At 44.8% G+C, this 24,854-nt stretch overlaps 1 long non-coding RNA gene across 1 annotated transcript in view; it reads right to left on the bottom strand.

The window, feature by feature from the left end:
- The window catches only part of LOC142925387 (uncharacterized), a 133,577-nt gene extending 109,526 nt beyond the window's left edge, over window positions 1-24,051 (bottom strand). Inside the window, exon 1 of the long non-coding RNA XR_012942370.1 lies at window positions 1-24,051. This exon is cut by the window's left edge and continues 100,597 nt beyond it. This is a non-coding gene — a long non-coding RNA (uncharacterized LOC142925387).
- Between the last annotated feature and the right edge of the window lie 803 nt (window positions 24,052-24,854).

Consider the following 24,854-nt stretch of genomic DNA (forward strand, 5'->3'; position numbering starts at 1 on the left):
GGAATGTTCCATGGTGTTCATCGAGGAAATGTTCCATGGTGTTCATCGAGGAAATGTCCCATGGTGTTCATCGAGGAAATGTCCCAAGGTGTGCATAGAGAAAGTGTCTCATGGTGTTCACCAAAGAAATGTCCCATGGTGTTAACCGAGGAAATGTCCCATGGTGTTCATAGAGGAAATGTCCCATGGTGTTCATAGAGGAAATGTTCCATGGTGTTCATCGAGGAAATGTCCCATGGTGTTCATCGAGGAAATGTCCCATGGTGTTCACTGAGGAAATGTCCCATGGTGTTCACCGAGGAAATGTCTCATGGTGTTCATTGAGAAAATGTCCCATGGTGTTCATCGAGGAAGTGTCCCATGGTGTTCATAGAGGAAGTGACCCATGGTGTTCACCGACGAAATGTCCCATGGTGTTCACCGAGGAAATGTCCCATGGTGTTCATCGAGAAAATGTCCCATGGTGTTCACTGAGGAAATGTCCCATGGTGTTCATCGAGGAAATGTTCCATGGTGTTCATAGAGGAAATGTCCCATGGTGTTCATCGAGGAAATTTCCCATGGTGTTCACCGAGGAAATGTCCCATGGTGTTCATAGAGGAAGTGACCCATGGTGTTCACCGAGGAAATGTCCCATGGTGTTCACCGAGGAAATGTCCCATGGTGTTCACCGAGAAAATGTCCCATGGTGTTCATAGAGGAAATGTCCCATGGTGTTCATAGAGGAAGTGTCCCATGGTGTTCATAGAGGAAATGTCCCATGATGTTCATTGCGGAAGCATCTCATGGTGTTCATCGAGGAAATGTCCCATGGTGTTCACCGAGGAAATGTCCCATGGTGTTCAGAGGAAATGTCCCATGGTGTTCATTGAGGAAGCATCCCATGGTGTTCATCGAGGAAATGTCCCATGGTGTTCACCAAGGAAATATCCCATGGTGTTCACCGAGGAAGTGTCCCATGGTGTTCATTAGAGGAAGCATCCCATGGTGTTCATGGAGGAAATGTCCCATGGTGTTCACCAAGGAAATGTCCCATGGTGTTCACCGAGGAAATGTCCCATGGTGTTCACCGAGGAAATGTCCCACGGTGTTAATCGAGGAAATGTCCCATGGTTTTCACCGAGGAAATGTCCCATGGTGTTCACCGAGGAAATTTCCCATGGTGTTCACTGAGGAAATTTCCCATGGTGTTCACCAAGGAAATGTTCCATGGTGTTCACCGAGGAAATTTCCCATGGTGTTCATCGACAAAGTGTCCCATGGTGTTCACCAAGGAAATGTCCCATGGTGTTCATCGAGGAAATGTCCCATGGTGTTCATTGACGAAATGTCCCATGGTGTTCACCGAGAAAATGTCCCATGGTGTTCACCGTGGAAATGTCCCATGGTGTTCATCGAGGAAATGTCCCATGGTGTTCATTGAGGAAGTGTCCCATGGTGTTCATTGAAGAAGTGTCCCATGGTGTTCTTTCGAGGAAATGTCCCATGGTGTTCATCGAGGAAATGTACCATGGTGTTCACCAAGGAAATGTCCCATGGTGTTCACCAAGGAAATGTCCCATGGTGTTCACCGAGGAAATGTCCCACGGTGTTAATCGAGGAAATGTCCCATGGTTTTCACCGAGGAAATGTCCCATGGTGTTCACCGAGGAAATTTCCCATGGTGTTCACTGAGGAAATTTCCCATGGTGTTCACCAAGGAAATGTTCCATGGTGTTCACCGAGGAAATTTCCCATGGTGTTCATCGACAAAGTGTCCCATGGTGTTCACCAAGGAAATGTCCCATGGTGTTCATCGAGGAAATGTCCCATGGTGTTCATCGACGAAATGTCCCATGGTGTTCACCGAGAAAATGTCCCATGGTGTTCACCGAGGAAATGTCCCATGGTGTTCATCGAGTAAATGTCCCATGGTGTTCATTGAGGAAGTGTCCCATGGTGTTCATTGAAGAAGTGTCCCATGGTGTTCTTTCGAGGAAATGTCCCATGGTGTTCATCGAGGAAATGTACCATGGTGTTCATCGAGGAAATATCCCATGGTGTTCATAGAGGAAGTGTCTCATGGTGTTCACCAAGGAAGTGTTCCATGGTGTTCCTCGAGAAAATGTCCAATGGTGTTCATCGAGGAAATGTTCCATGGTGTTCATCGAGGAAGTGTCCCATGGTGTTAATAGAGGAAATGTTCCATGGTGTTCATCGAGGAAATGTCCCATGGTGTTCACTGAGGAAATGTCCCATGGTGTTCATAGAGGAAATGTTCCATGGTGTTCATCGAGAAAATGTCCCATGGTGTTCATCGAGGAAATGTCCCATGGTGTTCACTGAGGAAATGTCCCATGGTGTTCACCGAGGAAATGTCTCATGGTGTTCATTGAGAAAATGTCCCATGGTGTTCATCGAGGAAGTGTCCCATGGTGTTCATAGAGGAAGTGACCCATGGTGTTCACCGACGAAATGTCCCATGGTGTTCACCGAGGAAATGTCCCATGGTGTTCATCGAGAAACTGTCCCATGGTGTTCACTGAGGAAATGTCCCATGGTGTTCATCGAGGAAATGTTCCATGGTGTTCATAGAGGAAATGTCCCATGGTGTTCATCGAGGAAATGTCCCATGGTGTTCACCGAGGAAATGTCCCATGGTGTTCATAGAGGAAGTGACCCATGGTGTTCACCGAGGAAATGTCCCATGGTGTTCACCGAGGAAATGTCCCATGGTGTTCACCGAGAAAATGTCCCATGGTGTTCATAGAGGAAATGTCCCATGGTGTTCATAGAGGAAGTGTCCCATGGTGTTCATAGAGGAAATGTCCCATGATGTTCATTGCGGAAGCATCTCATGGTGTTCATCGAGGAAATGTCCCATGGTGTTCACCGAGGAAATGTCCCATGGTGTTCAGAGGAAATGTCCCATGGTGTTCATTGAGGAAGCATCCCATGGTGTTCATCGAGGAAATGTCCCATGGTGTTCACCAAGGAAATGTCCCATGGTGTTCACCGAGGAAGTGTCCCATGGTGTTCATTAGAGGAAGCATCCCATGGTGTTCATCGAGGAAATGTCCCATGGTGTTCACCAAGGAAATGTCCCATGGTGTTCACCGAGGAAATGTCCCATGGTGTTCACCGAGGAAATGTCCCACGGTGTTAATCGAGGAAATGTCCCATGGTTTTCACCGAGGAAATGTCCCATGGTGTTCACCGAGGAAATTTCCCATGGTGTTCACTGAGGAAATTTCCCATGGTGTTCACCAAGGAAATGTTCCATGGTGTTCACCGAGGAAATTTCCCATGGTGTTCATCGACAAAGTGTCCCATGGTGTTCACCAAGGAAATGTCCCATGGTGTTCATCGAGGAAATGTCCCATGGTGTTCATCGACGAAATGTCCCATGGTGTTCACCGAGAAAATGTCCCATGGTGTTCACCGTGGAAATGTCCCATGGTGTTCATCGAGGAAATGTCCCATGGTGTTCATTGAGGAAGTGTCCCATGGTGTTCATTGAAGAAGTGTCCCATGGTGTTCTTTCGAGGAAATGTCCCATGGTGTTCATCGAGGAAATGTACCATGGTGTTCACCAAGGAAATGTCCCATGGTGTTCACCAAGGAAATGTCCCATGGTGTTCACCGAGGAAATGTCCCACGGTGTTAATCGAGGAAATGTCCCATGGTTTTCACCGAGGAAATGTCCCATGGTGTTCACCGAGGAAATTTCCCATGGTGTTCACTGAGGAAATTTCCCATGGTGTTCACCAAGGAAATGTTCCATGGTGTTCACCGAGGAAATTTCCCATGGTGTTCATCGACAAAGTGTCCATGGTGTTCACCAAGGAAATGTCCCATGGTGTTCATCGAGGAAATGTCCCATGGTGTTCATCGACGAAATGTCCCATGGTGTTCACCGAGAAAATGTCCCATGGTGTTCACCGAGGAAATGTCCCATGGTGTTCATCGAGGAAATGTCCCATGGTGTTCATTGAGGAAATGTCCCATGGTGTTCATTGAAGAAGTGTCCCATGGTGTTCTTTCGAGGAAATGTCCCATGGTGTTCATTGAGGAAATGTCCCATGGTGTTCATTGAAGAAGTGTCCCATGGTGTTCTTTCGAGGAAATGTCCCATGGTGTTCATCGAGGAAATGTACCATGGTGTTCATCGAGGAAATATCCCATGGTGTTCATAGAGGAAGTGTCTCATGGTGTTCACCAAGGAAGTGTCCCATGGTGTTAATCGAGGAAATGTTCCATGGTGTTCATCGAGGAAATGTCCCATGGTGTTCACTGAGGAAATGTCCCATGGTGTTAATCGAGGAAATGTTTCAAGGTGTTCATCGAGAAAATGTCCCATGGTGTTCACTGAGGAAATGTCCCATGGTGTTCATCGAGGAAATGTTCCATCGTGTTCATAGAGGAAATGTTCCATGGTGTTCATTGAGGAAATGTTCCATGGTGTTCATCGAGGAAATGTTCCATGGTGTTCATCGAGGAAATGTGCCATGGTGTTCATCGAGGAAGTGTCCCATGGTGCTCATCGAGAAAATGTTCCATGGTGTTCATCGAATAAATGCCCCATGGTGTTCACCGAGGAAATGTCCCATGGTGTTCACCGAGGAAATGTTCCATGGTGTTCACCGAGGAAATGTCCCATGGTGTTCATAGAGGAAATATCCCATGGTGTTCACTGAGGAAATGTCCCATGGTGTTCATCGAGGAAATGTCCCATCGTGTTCATAGAGGAAATGTCCCATGGTGTTCACTGAGGAAATGTCCCATGGTGTTCACCGAGGAAATGTCCCATGGTGTTCATAGAGGAAATGTCCCATGGTGTTCATAGAGGAAGTGTCCCATGGTGTTTATTGAGGAAGCATCCCATGGTGTTCATTGAGGAAATGTCCCATGGTGTTCACCGAGGAAGTGTCCCATGGTGTTCAGAGAGGAAATGTTCCATGGTGTTCATCGTGGAAATACCACATCGTGTTCATCGAGGAATTATCCCAACATTCACCGTTGGCTTTCCCAGGCAGTATTCTCTCAACAAACTCTCCCTCTGCGGAAGTAGAGATTCTCCCACATCATACATGGCCGCTGACATTTTAAGGAAACCAACAAAATATCAACTTTGGTAACAGAATGGTGTAGAACTTTTACAAAAACAAGGTATAAACCAATAAGATACATTGTACAGACACAGGCTTATAGCTTTGTAAAAAATAACATTATGGAGTGGAAAAAAAACCCGAGATCTAAAATAAGAGTTTCAAAAGTATAGCAAAGAAAAATTAGAGCATAAGTTTTTAGAATTAATAGGCAATTTGTGTCCCGGTAATGAGTTATTGGTCTTACGGGGATGACGGCTTATTTTGCTTCTTTGAACAGAATTAGTGCCCTGCATCTGTAATTAGCAAAATAATTACATCGCCCAAAGTGTGTGACAGTTAATGGGATGATTTTCACTTGAATTAAATTTGGACTGCTTTGCATTTTGATTGCATCTAATAACATAGCTAGGAATTAGATTAAATGTCTTTAGATGGATTACTATGGTAACACGGGAGGGCGTGTAACATTGTAACACTACCTGTTGGCGGGGTATTTTTCATATCTATAATTAAATTTTATTTGGACGATCATTTTTTATTTTCATGAAACCTGCGCATCTCTCTTTTCGCAGCTGTAATGCGATTTGCCGTTATCAATGATGTTAATCTACTTATTGAAGAGAGTGGACTATAAATGCACAAACCAATCCAAGCAAAGACAAAAATCCCTCGTGTAGCCTTGACAGACTGCTGGGGCAAGTGCCGTTAACGAGTAGCACCGACGAAGGGCGGCACTGTGGCACGCGAAGGGGTAGCTTTGCCGCACCACGCCCGGCCGCCGTTGTCTCCTGAGTGGCGATGTTTACACACCGCACCAAGTACTTATTTGAGGCTGAGTCGATGTAGGGGAGGTCCAGGACCGGTTCAGATAATCGTCACCGTAGTTCGCTATGAGCGAGAAATTGTATAGCAGGTTTCGTAGTGCAGCGCGCTAACCGCGACACTTCCACTCTCCATATACAACCAATCCACAGACACACATTTATTACACATATAATAAACAGCACTTTTTTATGCCATAGTTTTCTTAAAGTTTTTTTTATCTCTTCGTAAAGGCAGTAAAACACTCCCAAAATTGAAATAATTTCTCCATATGGTTTGCAAAAATATAAATCACTCCGGGCTAACACAATTTACAAGTGCACGCACACACGCACACCCACACGCACGCACACACAGGCACACACACACAAAGATCCCCCGTATAGCCTTAACAGACTATAGGGGCAAGTGCTGTTAGCGAGCACCTATGAAGGCCAGCACGGCACACGAGGGGGTGGGTGGCCAGCACCACGCCCGGCCGCCTTTGTCTCCCTAGCGGCGATGTTTCCACATCTAGGGGAGGCCCAGGACCGGTTCAGATAATCGTCACTAGTGTTCGCCATGGGCGGGAACCGAACTCGGGTCGCCGGGTTAGTAGCGCAGCGCGCTACCGCTCCCCATTACACACACACACCACATACACACCACGCACGCACACACACTACACACACACACACCACACACACACACGCACACCACACACACGCACACACACACTACACACACACACACAGGCACACACCACATACACACCACATACACACCACACACACACACACCACACACACCAGATACACACCACGCACGCACACACACCACACACACACCACACACACACCACACACACCACACACACACCACACACACATACACACACACACACCACACACACATACACCACACACACCACACACACCACACGCACGCACACACACACATGCACACATACTACATACACACCACACACACACCACACACACACCACACACACGCAAACACACACACACCACACACACACCACATACACACCACGCACGCACACACACCACATACACACCACACACACACCACACACGCACACACCACACACACCACACACACCACACACACCACACACAAACGCGCGTGCGGTGCGTCTCGGAGCGCCGCCAATCACGCGCGCGGCGTCACGACGGGCAGCACCGAGAGACGGCGACAATCCACCCCAGAGGGGACAATGAGTCGCGCCATCTCCACAACGCCGAGGAGGCTGCGCCTGCGCTCACGTCTCGATCCCCGTCTCCTCGCCGTGCCGGCGCGGCGCCCCGGAGCTCGACGTCAAACTTAGGGCACTCGTGTTTTGGCCCAAGTGTACCTAGGGGAGGCTCACACTACGTTTGTATGCTTACAAAAGACAAAGACCCCCCCCCCCCGTCCCGTATAGCCTCAGAAGACTGGTGGGGCAAGTGCTGTTATAGCGAGCACCTATGAGGGGGTGGATCAGCCAAGCACCACGTCCGGCCGCCTTTGTCACGCACACGCTCGCGTAACAGCAGCCGGATTTGGCAGTGACTCACCACAATATTTGTACCAGGCTAGGTGCCTTGTCAGTTGGCAATCCCCCACGCGCAAACGCACACACATACCAAAATGAATATACGGTAAAGCTTCTGTATATGTCACCGAAAGCGGGCACGAGATGTTTCGCGACGCTAAATTCCCTGAGAAACGCTCACGTCGTGTTGCCAGTGGTTACCAAAGAGCTCGGGCTATCGAAGCCGCGCATCGCGCGAAGACGTTTGTCTAAAACCCTGAAATTAACTATCTGGCTGCTGCAAAACGCATTGGCCGAAGGGAGCGTGCACCGATGCCGTTTGCTGCTTTGATTGGAGAAGGATCGTTGAATAAATATAAATATGCCACCACAGCAGCGGAGGAGGGGAGAGGTAACATACAAAGGACACACAAAGCGCCGTATTCATAAGTCATCCAACAAGCGCCATGAATATTTAACAGCGGCATTTTCCCGCGCTGTTAGGCCAGCATTACGGTTATCAAGGAGAGTATTTCCCACTGCGCAAGCTTCCCTGTTGTTGTTGTGCGCAAGCAAACGCCCACGGTTGTGTTGCACGGGCATCCTGATGGGCGTGGGGAGGTCTACCGGCCGCTTGCCAAACCCCTGCGCGCCATCGACCATCAAACACACTCCCCTCATCCAGCGGCATTCATTATTGGCAGGAAGATGATGCCATTGATGTGTGCGGGCCACCATTGGTTGTATACAACAATACCGGGTGAAATCAATCGTACGACACGAGCATTATGGTGTCAAGCGCTGCGCCACAATGCCACCGGTAAATTGATACGCTCCGATAATTGTTTGGCGTAACTCGTGGGCGCTTTTTAACATTTCATAATGTGGCGTCTGGCTCCACCGAGGTCATTAAACATACATTGCCAGGAAGTTTTTGTTGTTTCCACAATTTACATGATGAAACCTTTTCCCTGAGAGAGTGATGAGTTATTTTGGCCGTTTTATATATTTATTTATTTTCTTCCAGAGATAAAAGAGACCGACAAAATATTCAGTCAATTCCATCCGTTAGCCATTTAATGTCTTGTGGCAGTTTGACCAAAAAGGAATTATCATAGGTGATCATAAAATGCTTCTATATTCAATCAGGCATGGTAAGAAATGACCAACATTATTAATTAAAATGCTACTATATATGTATACTGTATATATATTTTAATATTTTAAAGAACAAAAAAAAACATTTTAATCTAATGCATATTTTTAATGGCCTAAATAAATATGGAAAGAGAAAACACAATCTGCGGAAATAATGAATTAAAGCCAGGGATAAAATTGCTTTTCTACAAGAAGCTGGAAGCAGAGATGGGTTAAAATGCAGAGAGGAGCTGTAATAAGCAGCGGAGAAGGTCCGCTGGGTTCACCTCCTTAGCATATTAATGCAGAGGACAATTTTACGATTCACAGAGCCGCGCAGCGGGATACAGTGTGTGCCGATCAGAAACACAAGTGGGAGAGCAGCGGAGGGGCCGCAAAACAGATTAGTGCAATATCAGCGACGAGCCCACCGTAAGACAACGCAGCCTCTAAAATAGACGAATTTTCCACGGCAAAACGGCGACGTAAAAACAAAAATCGAATTTACGTGGATGCTCACAAATCGAGTTCGGTTGCAGCCGCTCCTCTCGGCCGTACTATACACAGCTACGCACGCACGTACGTTGAACTTCTTTCGCACCATACGTAGCCCACCGTGCCGGTACTTGATGTGGAAATCTATTAAGAGGGCTACGTATTCTTAGCTCAAATTCTGCAAATGTATCTTTTTTAGCTTCCAACGTAAAAAGAACATAAAAAACGACCGCAGAAGAGGTGTCATAGTTAAAGAGGATGCTTCCTTTTCATTTTGGGCAGCGCAGCAAAAGATTTGTGGGGTTTAAGCCTTCATCACTGTCCCCAGGATGATATTTTTAAACATCTATAGAATAGAACTTAATACCCCCTATGAACAGTTTTACCGCTGTCAGTACGCTATACATCAGTCTGTATTTACAAAGCTGTTTGATGTGCTATTCTATATGCAAACTATCAATGAAGTGTTCATCAGTTTGTCAGCTTTTTGTTGTTTTCATTTTTTCGCAATATGTCTGTCTTATTGTTTCCATGTACATTGAGCGTCCGTGCTCTGATGAATGGTACCGCTAAACGGTCATTGGCAACCAGTGACGTGTTGGCTCCTCGTGCATCTCGGGCATTGGGCCCTTGTGGCCAATGTCTGGAATTAGAGAAGTGAACACTGCACTGCATTACATTACACCGCTGTATTGATATGAAAAATATATGTTCTACATTAGCGGTGAACTGTTTAGAGTCTGATTGGTCTCAATCGCATTGGATCCAATCAGGCTCTTAATTTCACCACAAGCCAATCGAATTCCATCTTCATTTTTTCCCGAGCTGATTGGCCCGACAGCAGAATAAGAATGCGATTTTTGAATAGGACTCTAGAGCAGAGCACTGCATGAATTAAATAGCAACCAAAAAAACCTTGGCAATTACATTTATGTGCAAAATAACAGTGTGTGTGGCTCTTTCTCGGCCATTCTCCATGTTGGAGTTAATTGAGATTCGGTGAGGACGCATCACCAGACGGGATGACGATCGATGGTCAAGAATAATTATGGCGCGGCGGCCAAAAAACGCAATCGGTTGAAGAGGCCGTCCGCCGAGAAGATGGAGCAATGGAATCGGCTCAGGCGCAAGGTGCCAGGTGGGTGACTGCATTGTGGGGTTGACAGAGACGATGGCAGCTTGGTGATGGGGCCCTCATCTAAAAGTGGGGTGATCATGGCTGATAACGATGAATCAAACACAAATGTTACTGCAAAGGAATATATTAAAATGCATTCCCAAATACAGATTCACGCTTCACGGCATACATTTGTGGAAATGTGACAAATTACGCTATGTCAATGATAACCAACATTAGCACATATTCTTGGTTCTTTCGGTAACGTCACGTAGAAGGGAAACAATTAAATAAAAATATAAAACAATAAAATTCTCACGACGTTTCGACTGCAACACAAGCAATCATCATCAGGTGTGAAAACCACAGCAAGAAATTTTGAAAAAAGTGGCGGTTTTTTTTTTACGTTAGCACCACGGAGAGCGATTTGGCAATTATTCAGATGGACGAGTCCATCTATGTTTGGAAATGAGGAGGGGGGAGACGAAAATACTGGATGCCACCGTAAGCGTGAACAATCAATTAAGACCCGAAATGGTTTATCAAATCCTTCCAATGATTGCTAAGCCAGAATCCATCTTCTCGGTTGAAATTGTCTCTGTGTTTGTATATGTGGATAGCCTCATGAACGAATCTCTCATGGTAGCCAGATGGCTTGCAGAGAACCTCTGTCTTGGAGAAGTCAATGTCATGTGAGCCTACTGAATTATAACAGTGATCTGCCACGGCCGAGGTGTTGGTCCTACCGTGTTTTAGGTCTGCTTTGTGTTCACGGATGCGGTCCGAGACATGTCGTTTGGTTTCTCCAATGTAACTACTACCACAGAGGCAACTTAGTTTGTAGACGCCAGGGTACTGTATGCCCGGAATCACATCTTTTACAGACGGAACCAGATCACGGATTTTATGTAATGTGTTGAATTGGACCTGGATCTTGTGTTTATTCAAGAATTTGGAGGTCTTTTTTTGTGATCCCCGCAATGTAGGGTAAAGTGATGGTTTTGAATGGCTCCTCAAGAGGGTCCTTCTTCATGGTTGGATTGATAGCTTTGCGGATTGTGTAGTCGGAGTAACGATTAGCCTTAAGAGCTTGGTGTACGTGCTTGAGTTCACTGGCTATGTGTTCCTGGTCGGATATGCATTGGGCTCTATGGTGCAGAGTCTCACATGACATTGACTTCTCCAAGACAGAGGTTCTCTGCAAGTCATCTGGCTACCATGAGAGATTCGTTCATAAGGCTATTCACATATACAAACACAGACACAAGTTCAACCGAGAAGATGGATTCTGGCTTAGCAATCATTGGAAGGATTTGATAAACCATTTCGGGTTTTAATTGATTGTTCACGCTTACGGTGGCTTTAAGACCGCATCCATTATTTTCGTCTCCCCCCTCCTCTTTTCCGAACATAGATGGACTCGTCCATCTGAATAACTGCCAAATCGCTCTCCGTGGTGCTAACGTTAGGAAAAAAACCGCCACTTTTTTCAAAATGTCTTGCTGTGGTTTTCACACCTGATGATGATTGCTTGTGTTGCAGTCGAAACGTCGTGAGAATTTTATTGTTTTATATTTTTATTATTTTGTTTTCCTTCTACGTGACTTTACCGAAAGAACCAAGAATATGAATCCCTGCAGTCACGAAAGCTTTAAATCAAAATTCAACATTAACACGTTGAAAATTACGTGCACTTCAGGAAACTGTTTAACACGCAGGAGGCTTTCGCGACCAATATTATCCATAATAAAGGTTTTATTGGGTTATATCGCGTAAATATAAATGTTGTGGTTTCTTAACGTTGTACTCATTTTGTAAATGTGGTTTTACTCTCGAACACACCAGTGTGCTGTACTAGTAACGAATTGCCATGTTCTGTTTAGGTGACAAACGTTACTAATTGGCTGTGTCGGGTGGTGACGGGTTTAACGACACATTTATATTCACGTGATCTAACCCAAAAAACCTCTTATGAACTTAAGTAAACTATTCATCTTGAGTACGACAGCGAGTGGGGCAGTAGTTTTGGCACTGCAATAAGAACCCGATGACCAGCCACAACTGACAGAATATATTTATATTGGAATCCGATGAGCTATAAAGCTTTTTCACATATGTCCAGTAGGTCACATATGTCCAGTAGGGTCTGTGGGCACTCTCTTTTAATCGGCACTGACCAGCATGGTGAAGCATGGTCAACCAACCCCCATGACTTATACGGCAAGAGGAGGCCTTCATCCAGCTGTGTATTATTCAGATTATAATTACCTTATATTATGACATACCATTCATAGTTTGTTTTAGTAAAAAAATACTTCAAGGGGCTATTCAGAATATCACCGTGACAATCTGATCCAAAACGATATTTTTACGCAAAAAATCGGTTGGGATCTGATTTCAATTAAATCCAACCATGCCCTCCCTGTGCAACAGGAAAGCCACGTCAGCTTCAGATTTCTCATTTCGTTCCAGAGATTATTTTTAGATTAACAGCGAGGAACAGCATGAGAGTTATTAAAATTAAACGTAACTTGCATAATCGTATGCAAGGGTTAAAGTTAACCACGCTGGGAGTTTATTCCCACCTTCTCCATTGCAGATGAGACCACGTCTCAGCGGACTTCTCACCTGGGTTGCAATGAGCTAAATGACTCATTCATTCATTCATTTCCTCCGAGCTGAAGAACACGCTCTGCTACGTTGTTTTACAGGACAAAATAAAAATCAATTGACTTTGAATATACGAATAACGTGTGCACTTATAAAACATCCCTTTGTCATTCCCCTGATGGATGAAGGCCTCTTGACACAGTGCTGGTCAGTGGGGATTGAATTGACCATACGTCACTAAACTGGAAAGTGTGGGATGGCGAAGGTGGCGGGCGGGGGGGGGAGTGCAAGACCAGTTCAGATGTCACTCACCATTGATGCTGGTCATGACCGGTAATCAAACTCTGGTTGCTTGGCTGCATAGCGCAGTGAGCTCTTCACTGTTCCACCCATCCATCCAGCTATAAACCGCGTGAAGAGCACCACAGCGGTCCTTGTGCTCGAGTCGTTGTCAGGAGGATCCTTGTTTTTGCTATTTCCTGCTTGGAGTATTTTTTGTGTGGCAGGAAATCATACTATCTACCGAAGACCACAGTCTGTCCAAACCTACTTGCTGTACTCCCCTCCCGGCCTCTATGGGCACCTCGTTGTCTTGTAAGTGGAGGTCTCAAGCAACTCCAACAAGCACGGTTAGCTACGTACGGTGCGAAAGAAGTTAAACATACATAAATACATACAAGCAGGCTCTATCTTTGCACACACGACTAACGCTTCATCCGAGTGTGCATTACATAAAGCGTGCCCCCCTCCCCGAACTCGGCCCTTTGTATACCACACTGCTCTATACGGCACAACGGAAAGTCCCATCGGCTGGTGGGGTAAAGCGTGAGCATTCCCACCTCTTCCAATCCGTCTCGTTAGTGTGAAATAGTAGGCCAGCACAGCTTCGATGGGAGATCTCTAGAGCTCTCTCTAGCAGATGCCCTTTCACGGGAGCAAGTAATTTCCACCACTGTACAGTATTTGTGTTAATCTAACATTTTTTGAAGAACATGGGTGTGACGGTTTATGCATCGTCCTCCAATCAAAGTTGTCCCAGGGTTGATTCCTGGCCTTGTTTATCAGCTGAAAGTTGGTATAATTATCCAGACAGGGTCTTCCGCAGCTTAGAATCCAGCCAGGACCGTTTCCAAGGTCTAAATATCAGCTATGACAGGGTCCAGTCAACACCTGCTGATAAATACGTGCAAAATAAAATAAAAATTATAAACTGTATTTCTTGAATTGTAAAAGAGGCATTATGTTCAGCCAGCAAGTCTCTGGGGTCTATATTTTGAATTTCCAACTGTGCAACAAAATCTCAGAGCAGCGTCCCATTCTTTGTACTCATCACGATGCCACTGTTATTTACAACACTGCCAAATGTCAGTTACAGGTTAGATCTGCCGTAAATAAACGCAGAGTAAGCATATAGCTATCACGTATAGCTATCACGTATAGCTATCACGTATAGCTATCACATAACGCTGCAGATTCAGTAAGTAAAAATCAGTATAATTGGCACGTCTTCCAGATATAACATAAACTTAATTTCAAATTGTGTTTTATTATTATTTGTTTTTGATTTAATGACGTAACCATTTTTTATTAAATGCAAGTGTATATTTCACACTCACGTTTCTAGAATTAAAATATCAGATGTGGTTTTTATAACGTAAAGCAGACACTTTATTAAGCAACAGAAACACATCTCAGCATCAGAGTTTAAATAAGACTACGTGACCTTTGTTGAATGTGAATCTTTAAAGTACTGCATAGGATTAAAAATATCTGCTCGTCAAATGTCACTCCAAGTGCATGGCCACGCATTTTCAGAACCACCCAGAAAAACACGTACATTCTATCACAGAGATGATAATAATAGAGTAATCATGAAAGTCAAAAATCAAAAGTCGGCGTGCCTCTGCATAAATGAGCAGTGGATGCCACCCATCACCAATGGCAGCTGTGACCCTGAACAAAAATGACGGGCCAAGGTGACCCTGAATTCACAACCTTCTGATCATCAGCTAAGCCCTCTGGTCCACTGCAGCCACCTTTGCAATACTTGGGCGTGAGTCACAAAGTACCCAGTTCAAACTTTGATGAAATAGGCAATTCTGCCAAAGGTGTAAAAATTAGGTCAAATGGTTGATATTCCTGGATGATTAAGTCTTTTTGGTTATGCCAAAAAGTATCTTCCCACCGACTCCTTCAACGAGGCACCAAGTCTATTTTGCAAAAGAGAGAAATGATTATTGAGTATAAAAAAATATAAATCCTAATAATAGAAACGTAAACTCATATTTTGGAAAGTACAATGCAGATAACCCATGAATTGTGCAAACATACTGCTAGAGTAAACAAATAGAACAATTAAATAATCATGAACACAACATGCAAACACACCATTGAAAGGGGTTAAACATGATGAAAGATCCCAAGTAATTAAAATTAGGCCCCATATGCATAAACTAATTGCATAAATTGATTGGGAAAATATATGAAAAAAGGGATTAAGGTCTAAACCTTTTTTTCAGGAAGCATTTTATTAAGGACATAACATGGACACATGTACACACAGACAGCAGTTAAATGTGTGGAGAAGGGAATAATGCATTACACCCACACCAATAGGTACTACAGACAAGCACCGATGTTACGCATTGCAATCCTGCCTTCACTCTAAAGCAACGCATCGAGCTCATGGTGAACCCTCAGAGTTTGCCTTTTTCCCCGTAAGGCCTAAAACAAACCAAAACATCAAGTGTTTTTTACATCATCTGCGTGCCAAGAAAACCCATGTTGTTTTCACGGTGTTTCGCCTGTGCAGATGCTGCAAAAATATAACCTGTATACGTACACTGTACATACGGTCGTAAAGCGAATTATGCACGCACATTTGCTGTGCAAAATACATAGTCGAGGCAACCTATAGACGTGTATGTACAGTGAGGGAAAAAAGTATTTGATCCCCTGCTGATTTTGTACGTTTGCCCACTGACAAAGAAATGATCAGTCTATAATTTTAATGGTAGGTTTATTTTAACAGTGAGAGACAGAATAACAACATAAAAATCCAAAGAAACGCATGTCAAAAATGTTATAAATTGATTTGCATTTTAATAAGGGAAATAAGTATTTGACCCCTCTGCAAAACATGACTTAGTACTTGGTGGCAAACCCTTGTTGGCAATCACAGAGGTCAGACGTTTCTTGTAGTTGGCCACCAGGTTTGCACACATCTCAGGAGGGATTTTGTCTCACTCCTCTTTGCAGATCTTCAGCTCCCTCCAAAGATGTTCTATGGGATTAAGGTCTGGAGACTAGCTAGGCCACTCCAGGACCTTAATGTGCTTCTTCTTGAGCCGCTCCTTTGTTGCCTTGGCCGTGTGTTTTGGGTCAGTCATGCTGGAATACCCATCCACGACCCATTTTCAATGCCCTGGCTGAGGGAAGGAGGTTCTCACCAAAGATTTGACGGTACATGATCCCGTCCATCGTCCCTTTGATGGAGTGAAGTTGTCCTGTCCACTTAGCAGAAAAACACCCCCAAAGCATAATGTTTACACCTCCATGTTTGACGGTGGGGATGGTGTTCTTGGGGTCATAGGCAGTATTCCTCCTCTTCCAAACACGGCGAATTGAGTTGATGGCAAAGAGCTCCATTTTGGTCTCATCTGACCACAACACTTTCACCCAGTTGTCCTCTGAATCATTCAGAGGTATATGTGCTTTCTTGAGCAGGGGGACCTTGCGGGCGCTGCAGGATTTCAATCCTTCACGGCGTAGTGTGTTACCAATTGTTTTATTGGTGAGTATGGTCCCAGCTGCCTTGAGATGATTGACAAGATCCTCCCGTGTAGTTCTGGGCTAATTCCTCACCGTTCTCATGACCATTGCAACTCCACGAGGTGAGATCTTGCATGGAGCCCCAGGCCGAGGGAGATTGACAGTTCTTTTGTGTCTCTTCCATTTGCGAATAATCGCACCAACTGTTGTCACCTTCTCACCAAGCTGCTTGGCAATGGTCTTGTAGCCCATTCCAGCCTTGTGTGGGTCTACAATCTTGTCCCTGACATCCTTGGAGAACTCTTTGGTCTTGGCCATGGTGGAGAGTTTGGAATCTGATTGATTGCTTCTGTGGACAGGTGTCTTTTATACAGGTAACAAGTTGAGATTAGGAGCACTCCCTTTAAGAGTGTGCTCCTCATCTCAGCTCGTTACCTGTATAAAAGACACCTGGGAGCCAGAAATCTTTCTGATTGAGGGGGTCAATTACTTATTTCCCTCATTAAAATGCAAATCAATTTATAACATTTTTGACATGCGTTTTTCTGGATTTTGTTGTTGTTATTCTGTCTCTCACTGTTCAAATAAACCTACCATTACAATTATAGACATCATTTGTTTGTAAGTGGGCAAACGTACAAAATCAGCAGGGGATCAAATACTTTTTCCCTCACTGTATTTCTTCCACACGCACATCCGTGCACATAGAGATGAGAACATGATTGATAAAAACCGGTTGATTCTGGTTATTTTAGATAAAAATTGCAGGGGGTACTCTCCAATCTGTAAACTTTGAAGTATATTTTCACAAAATTGAAGGTCAGTTGGCCAGCATGTAAACTCTTTCACTTACATATTCTTGGTTTAAATCAAAATGTATTTCACTTACAGTTTACTGAAACTACAATTAAACAGTCTCAGGACAACAATAAAATCGCATTGTTTCTCTCTGGTGAGTAAAATAAAAAATATTCCCTTTATCGATCCTATTTAAAACTTTAAAATGTAATCAAGCAATACAATTTTTATTTTACGTGTCAATACCGCCTCTCAACAAAGTTGGTATCAGTCAGTGCACATCACAACGGAACAAGACGCGCATAAAAAAACACACACACCAGCCAAGTCTGGATGTTATGCTTTGCCCTAATCTCGCCAAGGCGGTTCACATTGCTCTCCGGTACAGAGTGTGTCCGCAAATGTTCGGCATCGGAGTAACTAAAGTGTTAATCGTCGTGCAAATTATTGATGATGCCAGCAGCGGCGGCAGCACGGGGCTGAAACGCGCTTCGCACGGCCTCCGCTGCTGATTAATTGCAAATTGGCGAGGGCCCGTAGCGGAGGGGAGAGTATCATTACACGATACGTCTACATTTCCTGCATGCAGACGCCTCGTAACATTTTATCAAAATTGCTTCTCCGGCTCGCCGCCATTTTGTGCGCAGCAAGGGGGCCCAGAAAGAAGATTTCAGCAAAAGTCGGATGCGTCCAGAAATGTCTCGCCCGGAAGATGCCACAACACATCTATGTGCTGAAATCAAGCATCCAGTTATTTTCATTATTATTTACAATATTATATAGGAATTCAGACGGAGCATGTTGTGTTATTGTAATGACAATAAATACAGCATATATTAAGAATTTTAAAGCTTGACAGTTATTGTCAGCCTTTTCAAGCAAATTGGCACTGTTGATGAATGTTATTATTATTGTGACGTTATGAAACTGAGATTTGTTTGCACCGAAATTGTAATTTTAAATAAATTCCACCAGGACACAATTTGCTGATTTAAAAATAAAAATTCAGACTGTCAAACAAGGTCAATGTGAAATTGCCTAACCTTTAATAATTAAAATTTAAATTCACACTTGCCGATATGAACAATTACTGCTGACAGACAGATAAAAATCCTCTGCCTCTTGCATGCCCAGCCCTTTATCATAAAAGGATGATTGCAGCTAGGGTTCACCGATAAATGCGCTTTCTTCAAGTGCAATGACTCAATAATGGGCACAATTAAAGTAATCCATTATTCATTAGGATTGCCGTTAATCATATGGGTAGATAATTGTCCAAGAATAAGACACTACCTAGGCCACTGCAAAACGCTTGCATTAAAGTACAGCGTATAATTTTTTGCAAGAAAAAATACAATAAATATACTTACTTTAATTGCAAGCAGATTTGAGCAGTTATGCACTTTGTATTCCATTACCTGTCATTTTTCGTTTCCATTTTTTGAGACATTCTATTCAGTCGACTGCTAATAAAATAAATTACAGCTAGAGAAATGCCATTCTTTTGTTCAGCAAAAATAAGTAAGCTATATTTTCACAAAAGGAAGCCTTAAATAGAATAGGACAGCAGGACAGATATGATTGAGCGATTCCGAGAGAAACCCCCCTTTGCATTTCCGGAGATAACGACAAAAGGGCAAGATGTTTTTTTTTTCTTTTTTCTGCCGGGCTCCGGCAGGCAGCCTCGCTCGGTGCTGAGCGGAGGTTAGATGAAGCGCCCCCCCCCCCACTTAAAATGCCGCCCCATTTGGGGACAGCGTAGCGGGCGCCTATTCACCGCTAAAGGTTATGGCATCCGACAAAAAAAAGCGGAGCCCAAGACGTCAGCCCGCAGCTTATCTCCAGACAGAGCGTGCCTGCGCCACGTAGCTTGCACCGCTGAAGAATTTGACAAGAGAATTAGCAAGGCAATCATTTTTCAGCACGATCTAGTGGCTTCCCCCCCCCCTCCCCATCGGCTTTAACAATACTGAATGTCCGTCATGCATTTTAAATACTTGTGACTTTTTAATGGCATTCGAAAATCCGGCGTCCGGAAAAAATGGCATTTTAAAGTGCTACGTTCAATCAGCCAACAATTTTTCTGTTAAATCCTATATTTATTCATGACTGTTGGATAATCTGCAAGCCAGTAGGCCTGGCTTTTAAATCCTTTGTGGACGAAATGTCTTAGCTGCCACATTTCCTGCTTTCTCCATGGCCATTGTTAGCAATGGCCAAGTGTGGAAGTAATCCCGCATTTCACACTCAACAGATTTCATTCTCTGTCAGCTGATAAAAGTTTTTTTAGGTTTTCCTGTTAATCAGCGGCATCCACACCACCGTGAGCCATTGAAGAGGAGCCACCAGCCTATCAAATACGATGCGTACCTTTCTCTCGGGGTCACACATCAATCACCTCAAGTCCCACTGAAGAACCGTGCAATCACTGATGTTCATACTCTTCACACTGCCCATCGCAGGCGGTCCTTCCTTAACTGTTTAACACACACGTACATAGCATTAGCACACACACAAGACCTCCGATTAGCATGGTCGGCTACGTGCGGTACGAAAGAAGTTCGACCTACATGCATGTACGCACGTGCACTAACATCAGTGAGGTTGTGAAGAATACCCTCCGAGTCTTGACACTGAAATGCAGCAACAACCGAATGTTATGCTTGCTCTAAATCCATATCAATAAACAGGATACCATACCTGTGTAGTGACATCGCGGATGTCACAGTGTAATTGCCGGCTCGAGAGAGGCACGGCATGCGATGTATCGCCATCGCGGGCACCACGTGGATGTGGGTGCAGTACCGGCCCTAGAGGGGCTCAGTGAGCGCTGTCCGACTGTGCCGAGTGGGACCACGTTCTACGTGGAGTGCCGACCCCTACAGGATGGGGTGTGAGAGTGCCAGCCATGGAGATGGGGTTACTAAGGGCCATGGCACTCTGGTTGACCCTAGAGGACATGTGACCGGTAAAGGCTACACAGGGCCCCCAGGTGGGGGCTAGGGGTGGTCAAGTGTCAGGGTCGAGAACCTGCTAGAGGATTCTAGAAGGTGGTCGTGGCTAAGGGCGGAGCCAGTCCCGCCACAGAGGATAAAAGCCGGGTCCCCGAGAGGGACTGGCGGCTGTTGTTCATCCTGAACAATCTACGTTCCACGTTCTACGTCCTACAAGAGTCACTAACACGTGGTCCGGGACTCAGGCCAGGGTCCGATCCGTCGTAGCTAACTCCCGTGCATCTAGAGTAGTTAGCCTGTTGGTCCACCACCTTAGGTTGTTAATGTGTTAAGGGGTAGCACCCCGTGTGTTGGTTTTAATGTGTTGCCTCCAAGAAGTGCGTCTGCGAATCAGTTGAACTCACTACACCTGTAATAACACAATAAACAGTATACCAAACCAGTACTTAACTACTACTAGCTTTTTTGCCCGTCCAAGGACGGGTGTATATTGCAGTAAATCTGAAATATTCAATAGAATAATAGTTCAGCTCATGATTATTAATGAGGGGGGGGGGGGGGTTGCCCCATGTGGAATGCCATCACCCGCTAATGGTTATTGGGAAGGGGTGCGGCATGTGGAGTGACGTCACCCGCTCATGATTATTAATGAGGGGAGGGGTGCGGCATGTTTCAGTTTCATTTATACGGTACAGCCCTGTGAACCATGAGGCTCTTGACTCGGGTGCAACCGCAACAAACAAAACATGAAGAACATCATAAAATGACGACGCGCAACAGAAACATTTAGTAAAAAAAAACAGTAAAATCTTTCAGAAAAAAGCACCGTATGTGGAGTGCGCTACCTTCTTGTGTTAGTGTAAATTTCCACGCGGAATATGAATGAAGGGGGGGGGGCTGTTTTGCAGTGACGTCACTTTGCTGCGTAGATTTATTTTTTACCGTCACTTTCTGTAAATAAATGTCGTATTTGAAGCGACTTTGCGTAATAAATTATTTAACTCAGCTCGACCTTCCTCTGCGCGAGTGTAAAAATCCACCCACTCATGAATATTAATGAGGGGGGTTAGCCTCACGTGGAGTGACGTCACGTGGGGGTGGGCCTCATGTGGAGTGACGTCACGCGCGAGACGGACAGACATTTCTGGGTGATAATAGTAGGTAATGAGCCAAGAATGTCTGTGTGTCCCGCGCGTGATGTCACTCCACGTCGACCAGCTCCCCTCATGAACAGGTGACGTCCTCCACATGGACCCCCCCTCATTAATAATCATGAGCGGGTGATGTCACTCTGCATGGAGAACCCCCCCCTCATGAATAATTATGAGCAGGTGACGTCCTCCAAATGGACACCCCCCCCCCCCTTCATTAATAATATTTAGCGGGTGACATCACTCCACATGGGGCTAAGGCGCCTCCTCCCCCCTCCTCGGCGTTAACTTACAACCCTCACTACAAAGGCAGAACCCTCACGTCAAGCAATCTCCGTAACGCTATTGAGAAATCAAAGTAAAAAGGACGTCATGATAAACAAGGGATTATAACCTTAAAATGAAATGTCTGTGTCACCGCGCCCTCATAAATTTCACACGAATGGATGCAATGAATATCACGTCGTGGTCTGCTTTTCGCTTGCAAGTTTCAGATTTACTGCAATACACCCGTCCTTGGACAGACAAAAGGCTAGTAGCACAATATCTCTAATAGCACAATCAATGGTATACCATACCTGTAATAACACAATAAACAGTAGACCATACCTGTAATAACACAACAGAATACCTTACCTATGTAGTGGATTCAACTGAGTTGCAGACGTACTCTTTGAAAGCAACACATTTATTGAGACCAACACAAAGGATTGCCTCTTAACCAGATAACAATCTATAGTGGTGGACCACCAGGCTAACTACACCCTATATAGTGGACCACCAGGCTAACTACATACTATATGGTGGTGGACCACCAGGCTAACTACACCCTATGGTGGTGGACCACCAGGCTAACTACACCCTATGGTGGTGGACCACCAGGCTAACTACACCCTATGGTGGTGGACCACCAGGCTAACTACACCCTATGGTGGTGGACCACCAGGCTATTTACACACTATGGTGGTGGACCACCAGGCTAACTACACGCTATGGTGGTGGACCACCAGGCTAACTACACGCTATGGTGGTGGACCACCAGGCTAACTACACGCTATGGTGGTGGACAACCAGGCTAACTACACCTTATGGTGGTGGACCACCAGGCTAACTACACCCTATGGTGGTGGACTACCAGGCTAACTACACACTATGGTGGTGGACCACCAGGCTAACTACACCCTATGGTGGTGGACCACCAGTCTAACTACACCCTATAGTGGTGGACCACCAGGCTAACTACACACTATGATGGTGGACCACCAGGCTAACTACACACTATGGTGGTGGACCACCAGGCTAGCTACACCCTATGGTGGTGGACCACCAGGCTAACTACACCCTATGGTGGTGGACCACCAAGCTAACTACACTAGTTACACTGGGAGTAGCTACAACGCACAGGACCCCGGCTTGGGTCCAGGTCCACGTGTTGGTGACTTCTTCTTGGACGTAGAAAGTAGATCTTCAGGATAACAACAGCAACGCTGAACCTCGGTCCCCCTGGGGACCCGGCTTATATCCTCACTAGCAGGATCTCCCACCGACACGTGACCACCCCCAGCCCCCACTTGGGGCCCCTGTGTAGACTTTACCCGTCACGTACCTTCCAGGGTCAACCAGTGCCATGGCCTTCATTAACCCCATTCATGGCCGGCACCCTCACACCCCCTCCTATAGGGGACAGTACTGCACGCCGAGCGTGGTTCCACTCAGCGCTCTCTGTCAATGCTCACCGAGCCCCTCTAGGGCTGGTACTACACACAGCACTGCACGCCGTGCCTCGCTCGAGCCGGCATTAACCAGTGATAACACAATAAACAGTAGACAATACCTGTAATAACACAATAAACAGTACACCATACCTGCAATAAAACGATTAACGGTATACTGTACCTATAACAGAATAAACTGTATACCATACCTGAAATAATAAAATAAACGGCATACCATATCTGCAGCAACACATACATACATACACACACATATCATTTAAGTGAAATTTTAAAAGATGAAAACATGTAAGCACCTAATTAATATATTTTAAATAACATCTCCACCCCCACCTCTCCCAAATTGGATTTTGCAAGCTTTCATAAATGAGACATTCGTATTACTTGACATCCTTGTAGAGGCAGGCCAAGACAAAGGAAGCACGTTCTTGCCCGTGTTCTGTGGTGCAGCAATCAACTGATTGGTCCAATTTCCATTAAACATGTATACGAAGCAACCCTTCCCTAGCCTCGTTATTGGGCCGATGATGACAACAAAAATGAAAGTATAATATTGGCGACACAGAGAGAGAAAAAATATAAATGCACACATGCCACCGTTGCTATTAACGGTCAGGTTCCTATCAGGTATGGTATACAGTTTATTGTGTTATTATAGGTACAGTATACCGTTAATCGTTTGATTGCACAAGCTAATCACTCAGCCATTTCAATGCTAAATTCTATGCTAATTCCTTTGTCAAGGCGCTTTGTTTCTTCTCACACAGCTTAAAGGTCGCGATCTGAGCGTGGCTTTTTCACTCCAGCGCTGTCCTCCAGACAGTCTCGTCCCTTCACCTGATGAAGGCCGCTTGTGTTGTGGCCGAAACGTCGTGAGAATATTATTGTTATTTTATTTTATCAATTTATTATTTTATTCTCATTCTACGTGACTTTACCGAAAGAACCAAAGAAGGTTCCTATCATATTCTTAGTTTTTTCGGTAAAGTCACGTTGAAGAGAAACAACAAAATAACAAAATATATATAAAACAATAAAAAAAATTCTCACGACGTTTCGACCATAACTCAAACGGTCATCATCAGGTGTGTCGGTTTGCATAAATTTATTTTGAAAACGGCATATTTATTTATATATATAAAAATAACGTTTGCGTCACGCGCAACGATGGCAGTTTGCCAGGACTAGTCCATCTATTTTTTGAAAAGAGGAGGGGGGAGACGAAATTTGTTTTTATGTATGCTGTCTGAAAGGCACTGTAAGCGTGAACAATCAATCAAGAACTGAAATGATTTATCAAATCTTTCCAATGATTGCTAAGATAGAATCCATCTTCTCGGTTGAAATTGTCTCTGTGTTTGTATATGTGGATAGCCTCATGAACGAATCTCTCATGGAAGCCAGATGGCTTACAAAGAACCTCTGTCTTGGAAAAGTCAATGGCATGTGAGCCTACTGAATTAGAACAATGATCTGCTACGGCCGAGGTGTTGGTCCTACCGTGTTTAAGGTCTGCTTTATGTTCACGAATGCGGTCCGAGATATGGCGTTTGGTTTCTCCAATGTAACTACTACCACAGAGGCAACTTAGTTTGTAGACACCAGGGTATTGTATGTCCGGAATCACATCTTTTACAGACGGAACCAGATCACGGATTTTATG

This window comes from Petromyzon marinus, chromosome 20 (assembly GCF_048934315.1).
Source record: "Petromyzon marinus isolate PM22_M1 ecotype Great Lakes invasive population chromosome 20, UKy_Petmar_22M1.pri1.0, whole genome shotgun sequence".
NCBI classification, from domain to species: Eukaryota; Metazoa; Chordata; class Hyperoartia; order Petromyzontiformes; family Petromyzontidae; genus Petromyzon; species Petromyzon marinus.